Raw genomic sequence first — 14148 nt, forward strand, 5'->3', positions numbered from 1 at the left:
TTTTGTGGCTCTTTGTGACCTGCGAATTAGCCGTAGGTCTTCAACACTTTCCTCTTCCTTCTTGGGAGAAAAGTGGCCTATTGTGAACAATGGTTCCTCCAATTCTTGATCAGAGCTTTCAGAGGGTCGCATAGAGGCTTTCGCACTCTTGAAATCCTCTGAATCACCCGATTCAGTTTCAGACTCAGAATCAGAACCTTCATCAGTGGGTGTGGGTTGTTGCGGTTGCTTTTGACTATCCTCAGTCTCATCACTGTCATCAGGATAACATTGGAAAATTCCCACATTCTCCCCCCACTTGGCATTGTACTCAACACTTCTTGTGAGCTTAATTGCCTTTGAGTCAGTCATCATTATTCTGTAAGACCCTTTCTGATAACCTAGAAAGATACCATGCAATCCACGCTTGTCTAACTTGGAGTTTTGTGGTGAGTGAACCCACATGTCAGAACCAAAAATTTTCATGTGTTTGATGTATGGCTTTTTGCCAAACATCTTCTCATAGGGGGTACAACCAATCGCTGAAGATAACCTGCGATTATAACTGTAAGTGAAACATGAGAGAGCTTCGGCCCAATAACTCTCTGGAAGATTTGCATCATGCAGCAAGGTTTTTAACCCTTGAAGCAATGTCTGGTTTGCTCGTTCCGCAAGTCCATTCTGCCATGGCGAGCGAGGACTAGACAAATCGTGTTGAATTCCTTTCTCAGTCAGAAAAGCTTCAAACTGCTGAGAAGTGAATTCTCCCCCGTGATCACTGAAAAGAGTCTTTACCTTCTTACCATGCACATTTTCCAACCAAGCACAGAATTCCTTGAACCTAGGAAAAGCCTCTGATTTCTGCTTGAGATTGTACACATAAATATACCTGGAAAATGCATCAATGAGAACCATGAAGTACCTGTTTCCTCCCAAAGAGGGCGCTAGTGGTCCAACCAAATCAGCATGAACAATTTGGTATGGTTCTGTAGCTTGCCTACTAGACACCTTACCTTTCGCAGCCATTTTCACCTTGTTTGCTGCGCATGCCTTGCACTTCATGTGGTACCTGCAGGGTTTAATAGTCATACCTTCAACCAAGGCAGGCATTTTAGATACTGCCTCAAAATGCAAATGACCAAATTTCCTGTGAAAATCATGAATACATTCTGCATGCAAACTTTTGTTAGTACCTGCAATGCAACAAGTGTCATCCTGCACAATATCATCAAAATACAAAACATATAAACGATCAACATATTCAGCATACAATACATAATCATTTTTCTTTGTGATGATGCACCTTTTGTTCTTAAAGGAAACGTCAATATTCCGCTCATTCAGCTGTCCAACGCTGAGCAGATTATGTTTGGCATCCGGCACATAAAGCACATTCTGTATCGATAAGTCCAAACTGTGAAGAACAACAGTTCCGTAGCCTTTACTGGGGATTGTGTGGTCATCCGCCTGGTGAATCGCACCTTCCTGCGGTGTAAAAGACACGAACAGTCGCTTATCGTTGCACATGTGGTGGGTCGCCGCTGAATCAACAACGAAGAAAGATCTAGATGTCTTCTGGACCTCTGCAACCTTTGGAGTGAAGCGTGAGACCATTGCCTTGTGCTGCGTTGTCCTTGACACTGGACCTTTGCCTTTGCTCTGGCCTCTTCCACGCGATGAGCTTCCGCTGCGCTGCTCTGTCTTGGCCCTGGGATATTTGCATTCCCTCTTCATATGGCCTAGACGTCCACACGAGTAGCATTTCACTGCCTTCAAAGCTTTGGCGCCATCTGGTGGTTCCACTGCACTATGGGATGACGACTGTGAAGTCTCCCCCTTGCCCATGCAGCTAGCACCCCGGCGATCTGCTTCATTCAGAATCACGGCAGTAACATAGACCACTGTCAGCTGAGCAGTAGGCTGTACAGCAATCTGAGTCGCAACAGACTCCCAACCTGAACCCAAAGATTGTAGTATCATGAAGGAATACACAGCCTCTGGAAAGTTGAGTCCTCTCTGTTGCAGCTCATGTCTCAGATTCTGCATCTCCATCAGATGTATACGCACATCTCCACCTTCAGCAAGAGCCATATTATGCAGCTTGTTAAAGTAAAACATAGTGGATCCAGCTTCTGTCCTCAAGTGAGCCTCTCTCAAAGCGTCCCAAATTTGTCTGGCTGAGGTCTTATCACGCAACAGACAGAGCTCTTCTGGGGATACTATCAATGTAAGAGTTCCCCTTGCTTTGGAATCTTTAGCTTGCCATGCATCTGTAACTGGAGCTGGGGGGGTGTCTGTAATAACTTCAAACAGACCCTCTTTCCGCAGAATAGCCTCTGCATAGAGAACCCAGTCCGCATAGTTTTTCTTATTGAGCTTAGGAATTCCACAAGCATCCTGAAGGGCCATCATGACTCTGGCATTAGCCTTCTGCGTCATGTCTGCTGCTTTAAACCATGCTGCGTCACTATTTTCTGCAGCTGCTTTAGTCCAAAAGCACTTTTAAAAGTTACTTTCGATTTCCCCAGCATAGGAACTTGTTCCTTTGAGCCTGGCAAAACGGCCTTAAAAGTTCAAAGTCCAGCCATAAAGCCATTAATTAGAAGCTGGCAGGCTGCCCGGAGCAGTAGCACATACCTCATCAATCATCTTGACACGCAGAGATATCATCCGATCCGTCCCTCTGCCGCTGTTCCGATATCTGGGCCCATAACCATGTGTTGGTGATATGCAGTGTCCCGTGCACAGCGGAAGGATGAGGAGTACGTGCCACATACTCTATATTTCTTTATTTACACTTCAAAGCTGGTATGTTACAGAAAAACATCTTGCCTCTGCCGGAGCAGAGAAAAGCATCCTCTCTCCTCTAAAGCACGGAGAGAAACAACACACACTGAACTGCAAAGAACAGTGAAAAAAAAACAGGAAGCCAGTGTACGTCACATCCAGTCTCCCTTTCCCGTGGGAAAACCCAAACAGCACAGACTGTGGAATGTAAACACCTGTCTCGTGACAAGCACTTCACTGCACAGTGAAGAGAGCAGAAACCAACAGTTTGCACATGCCTCAAACTTTTCTTAAGGAGGGATCTCTGAGCTCATTCCAAGCAGACAAAGCAAAAGCAACCTGCTGGTGGTTGGAAGGAAATCAAAACATGGACCTATATCTGACCAAAGATCATAGTTTTTCTAGCTTCTTAGATATGAAGCAGCCTCGGCCTTGGCCCAGTACACCTGAAGAAGCCACCCCCATTGTTCAGCTCAGACAGGGAACCAGGCATAGGGCCTTCTCGGTTGTGGCACCTGCCCTGTGGAACGCCCTCCTATCAGATAAACAACTGTCTGACTATTAGAAGGCATCTGAAGTTAGCTCTGTATAGGGAATTTTTTTAATGTCTGATGTTTTACCATTTTTTTATGTGCTGTAAGCCACCCAGAATGGTTGGGGAAACCTAGTCAGATGGGTGGAGTAATCATCATCATCATCATCATCATCATCATCTAGCCTGATGTCTCTCAGATTTTTTTTTGGACTCCCATCACCTCTGACCATTGACTATGCTGGATGTTGAGAGGTGTATTCCAAATGCATCCGAAGGGCCTCAGGTTGGATTAAAAACAAACTTGACTTCAACTTGCTCCACTCTTTGGGAAAAGGAAATGCTAGCACTTCCTTAGCAAGCTTTGTTTGTTGCCATAACAGACTTTACAGACGAGTTGCTGGGGCTGTTATGCAAGTACGGGTTATTGCCCAAAGAGCTAACAAATGGATGTAATTATATCTGTTCTGTAGCTTCCCAGCGGTGGCTCTGACAGCACGGGCAGCTTTTTCTGCACATCAAGTACTCCAGTTCTGTCCCGCCCCCTTTATTATACATCGTGAGAGCCTTTACACCCAGCGATTTCCATGGTCATCCAAGGAATTTGTGGGAGGCACTTTTTGCTGAACGCTCCTGTTGCTGCCGGCGAGCCACTTGCAAAATAAATAAATAAATTGGCAGGCTTTTATTATAGCCGTGTGTAAATAGCATGATTCCTCCAGCAAATTATAGTGTGTGCTCTCAAATTTCCTTCTGGTCTCGCAGAGCTGTTGTTGAGGATGCATTTCTCCTAACCCCCCTCCACTTCACGAAGGAGTTTCAGCTTTGGAAGGCTCAAGCAGCTTGCAAGTGAAGGAAAGAGGAAAAGGCAGGATCGGGGCAGGATTGGCTTATCATGTGGAAAGGCTGATGTGCACCAAACCTGGAAAACTATAAACAGGACATCCTGCAACCAGCAGCCCATTAGAAAAGTCTGTTCCATACAATGCACAAAAAGTTGAGAGGTTTGAATTGACTTTTTGGAACCCTTCACCCATGACCAGAAGACATAGGAGAAGTCACAAAGCAGGGATAGAAGCTTCTCTAACGAAAGAAAGAGGAAATAGAAACAGAAACAACAAGATCCTCACTCATCACTATATCATAACATGGTAGTTTTTCATGTACAGTGTTGTTCATGCGTGATTCTTTTATTTCCCTGTCTCAGTGGCCATTAGGACCAGAGAAGTAATAGCTATTATCCCCCAAAGGCTGGAGGGAATTCCAATAGCCTGCTAAACATAAGGAGCAAACTGCCTGTAGAAAGGCCAAACTCTTATGTGTGGTCTAAATCAGGGCTGGGCCTCTGAGATGTCATAGGACTCCAAATCTCATAATTCCCAGCCAACACTGCCAGTCACAAGACATGATGAGAATTATAATCCAACAACATCTAGAGCAGCCTTCTCAACTCCCATTATCCCTTGCTACCATGACCAGTTGTCAGAGTTAAAGGGAGTAGTAGTTCAAGCTGGGGACCCAGAGGAAAGCAAGCACCAGCAGCGCTGCCCCTTTGCTGGCCAATCAATGGGGTCAGACTGACCTCCTACTTCCCACGATGTTCTCCCTGTGAGGTAGGGGGTAGAGGCCCCTTGGTGCTCTGGCTGGTGTCTTCAGAACAAATTGGGTGAGGATGCAGGGCATGGATGCCTGAAGGAGTGGGGAAAGTCCCTTTGCAGAATCAGAAATTATTGTATGGATGTGATGTGCTAGATACATACTGCCCAAGAGAGTAAGGGAGCCAGTGTGGTGTAGTGGTTAAGAGCGGTAGACTCGTAATCTGGTGAACCGGGTTCGCTTCCCTGCTCCTCCACATGCAGCTGCTGGGTGACCTTGGGCTAGTCACACTTCTTTGAAGTCTCTCAGCCCCACTCACCTCACAGAGTGTTTGTTGTGGGGGAGGAAGGGAAAGGAGATTGTTAGCCGCTTTGAGACTCCTTAGGGTAGTGATAAAGCGGGATATCAAATCCAAACTCCTCCTCCTCTTCTTCTTCTTCTTCTTCTTCTTCTTCTTCTTCTTCTTCTTCTTCTTCTTCCCAAAGACCACAACAAGCTTCCTTTGGTATAGATGCTGCTGTCTTCTCCTACAGCAAATTCAAATATCTCTTTGGAGTCCTAGAAGGATTAAAGATAATATGAGATCTGTTTCAGATAAAAAGTTCTGCTACTGCTGATAACCCTGGGCTACAAACTAGCCCACAGACACATGTGCTTAAGACAGCTTGGAAACAAAAGGACTTGAGAGTCAGCGCCTGGTGCGGCAGATAAAGATTATAGTCCTTATGTCCCAGATTAATTCTCCATCTCCTCACCAAGTTGCTAGCTCTCTGCGTGTCTAGAGTATCTCTGTAAAGATATCCTTTGATCCGAGTGTTACTAATCCTTGTGACTAATGCAAAAGTGCTTTTTCGAAAGGAGAAGCTGTAATTTGCTCGCTATGAAATCTAATCAGAGAAGGCCGGAACGTAACTTTATAGCAACCACAAGGAGATGGAACATTGTACAAATAAGGGATCCTGGGACAAGCTACTTAAGTAATTCAATTTCGGAACCAAAACAGATTACGCTGTTTGGAAGAAAACAAAACTGCTTTGAAGGAAAAGGTCCAATCTCTCCCCACACCCTTTCCCTGTTGCTTCCAACTTTATTGTAGAAGTGGAGACTGGCAGCAGCATATTTCTAGCTGAGACGTTTGACTAGAAGCGATTATTCTTCTAGGTGACATTTCGCTGTAATTACACGGTTCTTCAGTTATACTGGAGATAATCATCAGCGTGACCTTCAAGCGAGGGATGTGGAAAGTGTCTTATAAAAAATGATAGAATTTCCGGCTTTAAACTATTCTGGGTACGGAAGCCAAAATTGAGGAGGGTTGGGGGACATCTACTGCTTACTGCTGTAAACCGTTAGATGAAAAAGATATATAAATATGAACTGAGAAGACGTGAGGGATTTGTTTGTACAAATCATAATGTCTGTAACACATCGGCCTTCCTGTATTCTGGGCAAGGGAGAGAAGCACACTGAAAACATGGCCTTCAGTTTCCGTGCTTCAGCCTTTTGTGCTGTGTTGGATCATGCGAGGATAGTTTTTCTTTATTCTCTGCCTCCACTACCCTGACCAGGAGCCCATGAATTCACTGTTTTATAAAGGGCACACATGGTACAGTCCCAAAGCCAAGCACATTGGTAGTGCCTCTGGTGAGGGACATGTCGTGCTCCTTCTGGGGTCGTTTGTCCATCTTTGGTCCCCACCCTGCACTCAGCTCTCAGCTGTGGCTCCTAGAAGCTGTCAACATGCGGCAGTGGCCACATCCTGGGAACGGTTTTGACTGGCAGGCTAAACCAGGTGAAAGTAGCTGATAGGTCTCAAACCCTTGGTGAGTCAATGACTTCACTTGTGTGCGAAAACAGGCTCTGGCAGGTTGAGCGGACAAGACCAATAGTGGGTCCAATGGTCAAGAAGGCAGCTTCTGCATGTGCTGTAGAGGGAAGTGAAGGGCAGGTAGGGCTTGTCAACCTGGGAAGGCAGCCTGTTTAGGAGGAAAGCTCTGGTCCTAAACCTTAGCTACCTTGTGGGATGCCTTTGGGAGAAGAAATTGCTAAGGAGGAAAACCTACACAAATCTGGAGCGGAGTCCCTAAGATGGTTGGATGGCGCTTTGTATTCCTCCTCCTGGCAACTCCTGCAGCCAAGCTGGTGCCAAATGTATTGCTCTGCTTTCCTTTGGACCACATCAGCTGAGAGGGGGGATCTTGTCATCTGGGTAGACCAGGACCTCCCTACACATTGCCCAGCCTTGCATCCCAGGGAGGTTGGTGCTGCTGACACAGTAGTTTGACTTCATCCTGGAGGCGCCCTCCATTGTCTCTCGACACAGATGCCAAAAAACACAAGACCGTCCATGGAATTCAATGCATAATCTCATGTGATGTTACAACATGGCCAGTGCTAAATGCTGAAAGGTTTAGTTACCACTGGCAGTGGGGGCAATAGCATACTATGGGCTCCTGCAAATCCTCAAACAGAAGATGTCTGAAGGGCCACAGCAGAGGACGTTCCTCCCCCACACGAGCACGGGAGCCAAGGGGGCACCTTCAGGCCTTCTTCTCAAAGCCTAGTTAGTGCTTGCCCAGCTTTGAAAATGAGGGCTCTAGGATGCTGCCAGAGCCTTATTCCTCTTTCCCAAAACCCAGTGCCTCCCTTACCTATCTTTGGGAAGGTGGTGAAAGGGCTGCAGGTGGGGTCAGGGTGTCAATTTTTGGCCACACACAAGGCGTCATATTATCAAGGTCCACCCCTGGCCACAGGTTCTCCAACCCCTGAAGCAGAATAGAGCTGGAGCCAAGGAAGCAGATCTGCTACCTCATATCAAATCCTGCATATTCTTGTTATAAAACTACTTTGAGGGATTTTTTAAAAAGTGCTGTATAACTTTTATGAAGTAAGGAACAATTATTATTATTATTCCAGCCCTTCCTCTCAAAGGAACCCAGGGCAGCAAACAACAAAGTAGTTCAACAATTCAATTTAAAAACATATTTAAATAATGAAAAAATAATCAGTAACAAAATCAAACCATCACAAATTCTCCCAGTGAATAGTGTCAAAGTTGCGAGAACAGTAGTTGACTTAGAAATCAAGTTCTCCAGCAATCAAATTAGACCTTTTCATTGCAACTCCAAAAAAGAGAGTTGGCAGTACCCTGTTGAAGGGGAGGGATGTCGGAAAGGACTGATAAGATGCTTCGTGTTATGTGTTAGTCTTCCATTACAACAGAAGCCTGCATAAACTGCACCCACGGAGGTTTAAAGAGGGTCTTAGAGCACCCACCAGAATGATAAGATGCTTATGGAGAAGCAAACTTCTCTCCCCACCCTCTACCCCACCCCAGTTTGTATTAAGCTCTTGCCATCCTCAAACAACATGAAGGATTTGCCAGAGTAAAACGGGAAATGAACCAATGGAGAACATTAAAGAAGAGTGATTTTCAGTTTGCAGAGGTGGGTGATTATCTTCTAGCTGTAAGCCAGCAAATAAGGGGCACAACTGAGTGCTTCCGAGTCCCGTTCATTTCGTTGTTATCAATGGCACTTAAAACATGCTTGGGAACCACAGGTGCAACACAGGTGCATAGGTAATGCCAAGAGCAAACTGGATGCATTGATGTAGCTGCTGGACTGCAGCCTTAATCTGTGCTTTCACCTGATCACATGCCTGAGCTCCTCCTCTTGATTTCAGTAGGTTTCAAACACCCGCGCACACATACCCAACCTGGGGTTTAGGTATTCTGGAGAAGCCTAGCCAAATGGATGTAGGAATGTCATAACCCAAGCATATTGGATATTTAGGTGACTGATATACAGGCTGAATAGTAGGGGACATTTGATAACCCAGTCAGGTAGAATACCTGATTTGAATGCATGATGTCTGAAGCCCTGGGATTAAATATAAATAAATACAAATTTACATATCCAAGTATGGCTGCAGCATCTTTTAACTTGGGCCTGGTTTCTGATATGTACTACAGAAATGGTGCAATAGCTCCTTGCTTCTGACCTGTGCAGAGGGGTAAAGACAGCCTATTTTAGTCTGCAGCTGTTGGAGGAAGGAGGCCGATTACTTTTTCATAGCCATGATATTACTTAAAAGACTCCAGCGGTTCCTCTGCTGAGCCTTTGTTAGATCAACTGCACTTTTCTTTACGTATCATGACTATGGCCATGGCAAATTACAGTCAGCTCGCAGCTGTGTGGAACAGAACATTGAAATGGAAATAATCTGCAAGTGGAAAAAAAAATATTTGCTGGGGGGAAAGAAAGGTTGTTGGCTTCTGAATTGTATAAGGAGGTAGGGGGGAAAATATATCCAATATAGGAAAACAGGCCACTGAGCTACCTTTGTTCAGCAGTACAAACTTGGGGGTGGCTGCATTTCATAATAGCAAAAATGAAGTTCTCTTTATTACTAATGTCAGAAGAAGTCAGACATTAAAATAAGTAGATAAAAACATGGCATTAATGAAAGGGCGGCTGCTTTCAATTATCTGGTAGATCTTTTCCTTGTCTAATATCCCTGGTGTGATATATATTTTGGTATGTAGCTCTGTGCAGAGAGCCAATGTGGTGTGGTTGTTAGAGAGTTGGACTAGGACTTGGGAGAACAAGGTTCAAATTCACACTCCCTGAGTGAGCTTGGACTAGTCACTGCCTCTCAGCCTAGCCCACCTCACAGGGTTGTTGAGAGGATAAAATCGGGATAGGGGAGAACTGCGTAACCGCCTTCAGCTCCCTGGAGGAAAGGTGGGGTATAGATGACATAATAATAAAATAAAATAAATAAATGAATAAATAAAATGGAGGCATGTATGTGTTATGTTTCCAGTGGTCCATGTTTGCCTGAGCTTGAGTCTAGACTAAGGATTTGGGGCGCCTGTGTTCTGATTCGATACATGATATCTAATCACAGAACATTTCAGGATTTGGGCCTCTGTGATTGGCCCTTAAACTCTGAGATATGATTCGCAGCTTGGAAGTTTAGACAGTCAATCACATTGGGAGTGGGAGTAGCCCAGGCCTTCAGAAATATATATAAGCAGTTGCTTTGCCCCTGTTGTCCAGTTCTGTTATTCAGTAAAGGTTCTTGCTGTTATTACTGTGTCTTGCCTCATGGGAACCCACCTACACTTCAGTATGCATTGGTTTCCCCGCCTCTGTTCCATTATAAGTGCCTGGAGTCATCAGCATTTCTTATTGCGATGTACTTGCTGCTCTCTGCTGGTGGTGCTCTGTGGTCTACATTGTGTTGATAGATAAGTTGTGGGGAGACTGGGGAAGGAGGAGAAATTTTGCTCTGTTCACATTTTGATGTGATTTGCACTTAACTTGCACTTCCCAAGCCGACACATGAACCGAAATGCAGCTATCTCTTAAAAAAACACCCCACAGTTCTCTGAATTTGCCAGAGCAGTTCTGTAACCCAAAAGGGTGTACATTTTGGGCAGTGCACCCAAAAAATGCATATCTTAGTGCATAGTTTGACCACATGGAGATGTGTAGATTTTAACTGCGAGCAGTGCTGGGATGCAGATTCTTGTTCAACTGTATACTGTTGTGAAATATACTCAGAGTCGAGTGTGGATTTCATGCTCTTTATTCAGCTCATAGTAGTGAGGAATGAAAGTTCCTCCAAAATATCTGCTTTATATACATTATTTACACAATGGGCCGCACGTCATTGGCTAATTCTGGGATTCTCCTGTAGGTCAATTAGGTTGCAGATTCACTTCCACCTGGAGCTGGATTGGGTGGCTCCTGCGGACCAATCATACTGCTGCATTGTTCTAGGACCAATGAGACTGCTGCATTCTGAATCCTATTGTTCTAGGACCAATCAGCCTTTTGGATCCTATTCAACTCAGTACATAACACCTTGCATGGAAACCATTTCACGGATGGTGAGAAGTTTTAGGGATGTAGGGCCTATGTAGATTTGCTTTGCTTTGGAGAGAGGTCACTGAAGGATTAGAAGGATTAATGCACCTCTGTGTATTTGTGAATATACAGGCTGAGCCTGGGTGGAGGTACACCACTCCAACAGACAACCGAGGTCCACTGCTTGTGCATCCGATCTCTAAAGAGATGCCCAGAATCCCAAGATGCTTTTACAATATCCCAATTCAGCTATGTATTTTATTACCATGCCATTTCTTTTCATGCATGGACCACAACATTCTTGACTGGGAAGGAATCTTGCCCTTTCTATGATCATTCCCTCCATTCAGAATATCCCCCAAAGATGATATTGCATCAAGAAGCAATTGGCTAACTATTTAGCTCCCACGCTACCTATATTTGCCACCTGTCATGAATGCTTTAGCTGAGATTCCTGCATTGCAGGCAGTTGTCCTAGAGGAGGTCCCTTCCAACTCTACAATTCTGTGAAAGGGATGTGCCAGAGTTTCTGTATTAATCCTTTCGTGTCCACAACCCGCCTAAGCCTACGCCACTTCGGATTTCATGGCCTATTCATATGGAACAATAAAAGAGACAAGATAAACCTGGCAATACCTGAAATAAATCTCTGGGCTGCGTCCAACTAAGGTCTACTCAGAATAAACTCAGTGAAAACTTAGGTTCAAAACAACAAGGAGAGTGGGTTCCAAATCTCAGCTACCGCCATGGGAAAAGGCCCCTTTCTCCCATTTCCACCAAATGAGCTTCAGTTGCTGATAGGACTGAGAGAATAGTCTCTGCAGTAGACCTCACCACTCAGGCAGGCTCATATATGTAAGAAAATGCCTAGTTCCAAGGCAGCCATTTTGAAATCTCTTCTTCTCCCATTCGAAAGTGGAAATGGCACCCTTGTCTTAACCATGGACATGCTATGGAATCTTGAGCTAGGTGTCACCTCTTTCTGCCTAAATTTTTAATCTGTAAAATTAGAACTCTTTTATCTCATCTGATTGTTCTTAGGGTCAAGAAGAGCAACATGTACTCAGATCTGCCCTTTTAAAATTAATGAGGCTTAAATGCAGTTCAGCTGTGTTGGTTCATTACCAGATTCGGTGAAGTATTTTGAAAATCATTGGTGATTTAGATATGATTAATAATAATTCAGTGTAGCCAATGCTGTCTTGCTGTTCTTTTCTTGGCCTTTAAAAAGAATTTCCTTAATAATTCTATTACTAGATTATTTATATTTTGAAATGTCCGTCATTCCCCCCCCTCTCTCTATCAGCTCATATCTTTATTGGGATGCAGCAGTTACAACTTAATGGGCAAATTTAATGGAGGTCAGAAGCACACTGTACATTTTCAGTTTCACAGTGTTCACAAACCAAATAAGTAAATTAAATGTATCTGGAAAAATAAACACAGTTTAAAATTACATGCAGCAGTCATATATAGATAAATCTGAATCAGTTTGCATTCAAAGTTACTTTGCAGTTTCCCAAAACATTGTGAGAACAGAAACACAGCCATTCACTGACATGTACACTTCTCTGAATTTGACAATGCAGTTCTCCAGCCAAGTCATGTGTACAAAAATGCATATACTAGGGTAAAATGTGCATATAAATGCATGTACAGCTGGCCTGCAGCTTAGGCAGGTGTTTGGTTCTAAGGGTAATGTGTATATGTGAAAATAATGCATAGCCAAAATCACGTTACTCTTGGAGCCACCTCATAGCTAGCTAAGGAGGCACCAGAAGAAGCTTCAGAGCCAGGGAATTGGTGGTGGGACAATGCTGTGTTGTCAAAGGGAGAAGAGGGAACAGACTGGGAGGAGGAGATGTTGGAAGCTGAAGAGGCAACAGGATTTAGTGTGCAGGAATAGGCTGTGGCAGAGAGCAGTCCATGCTCAGAGACAGAAGCAGAGGCTGGAGGAGGAGGAGGAGTTTGGATTTGATATCCCGCCTTTCACTCCCTTTAAGGAGTCTCAAAGCGGCTAACATTCTCCTTTCCCTTCCTCCCCCACAACAAACACTCTGTGAGGTGAGTGGGGCTGAGAGACTTCAGAGAAGTGTGACTGGCCCAAGGTCACCCAGCAGTTGCATGTGGAGGAGTGGAGACTCGAACCCGGTTCACCAGATTACGAGACTACTGCTCTTAACCACTACACCACACTGGCTGAAGAGGAGGGGGACGAAGAGGCAGCAATGAGGCAGGCTGCTGAAGAATCCAGGGAGTCTTCTCCACCTGCTGAGACCAGCTCTCCTTCCCACTGGTCTCCCAGAACACAGAGAGAAATGAAGAAGGCAGAGCAAAGAGAGACAAGACGAAGGAGCCTCAGGTTGCTGGGGAAGGACCCAGAGGAGGAGCCATAGAGAGCAGTGGGAAGACGGAGGCCTTCAGTTCTCGCAACTGCCTCATTGGAATAAGACGTAATGGGAAGAGTGGCAGGGATCACTAGGCCTGAGCTGCTTGGTTTCTTTGAATAAAGAGACAACTTCACTGACACTGATGTTTTTATTACTGACCTACTCCGGTCTCTGGCTCCTGACACAAGTAGGCCTTGCCCAGAAGCTAGGACAAGCACGTAAAAGCACATTTGTGTGTGGGGGGGTCCACCTGGGGTAACCTGTGTAAAAAGCTCTTGGCCTTGCTTCTCAAGCAAGGCATGCTCAGTGTGCTAGCTCTGGAACTGTTAGGGATGCCAACACAAGACCTTGCAGGACAAACTGGTTTCCCATGATATCTCTTGAGAGCATCCCCAGCACTGCTAGAGATGGTGTACTGAGTAGGGGAAGTAAAGCCCTTTCTGTGCTGTGTTCATTTGGTGAACTATTTCTGAGGAAATATGATCAGATTGCACAGCTGCTTAGGTAGAGTGCTGGCTTTTGGTTTGGAAAAGATTTTGAACTCTCAGACACCCATTAAGGACTGCAGTTCTTTTATTTTGACAAATCATTAGAGACTTCATTCGGTCGATAGCATTCCAGATTTCCCTTTGTCAAGTTCAGTGGCCTTGTTGAACAGCTGCAGCAACTGTCTGCAAAAAATGAATAGGCTAATTTTAGATCATGTATATCTCTGGAGAAATGTTATTCAATGTTTATATTTAAGTGAGAATACTCAATGCTATCAAAGAATCACTGAACAGTACTTGTTCCAATGGGAAGTGCTGTGCTAGGCTCATCAAGGACCAGTTTTATTATGCCTGAAAGTACTTAAAAAGAACACAAGCTGCTGAACTGCCACGGGTTCAAGGAATATTAACATCTGTGTGCTTGCCTGTTCCTTGCTGATAGATGAAAACTTTAGATGAAAGCCTAATTTATTTATTGTCTTGTGGAGCATTTTATGAAT

At 44.6% G+C, this 14148-nt stretch overlaps 1 protein-coding gene across 1 annotated transcript in view; it reads left to right on the forward strand.

Moving 5' to 3' along the window:
• Positions 1-5120, forward strand: part of RRM2B (ribonucleotide reductase regulatory TP53 inducible subunit M2B) — an 80201-nt gene extending 75081 nt beyond the window's left edge. Inside the window, exon 10 of the transcript XR_014159559.1 lies at positions 5075-5120. The gene's annotated coding sequence lies outside the window, so the exon portion shown is untranslated. The remainder of the gene's footprint in view (positions 1-5074) is intronic.
• The last annotated feature ends 9028 nt before the right edge of the window (positions 5121-14148 follow it).

This window comes from Podarcis erhardii (assembly GCF_964252035.2).
Source record: "Podarcis erhardii genome assembly, chromosome: 8".
NCBI classification, from domain to species: Eukaryota; Metazoa; Chordata; class Lepidosauria; order Squamata; family Lacertidae; genus Podarcis; species Podarcis erhardii.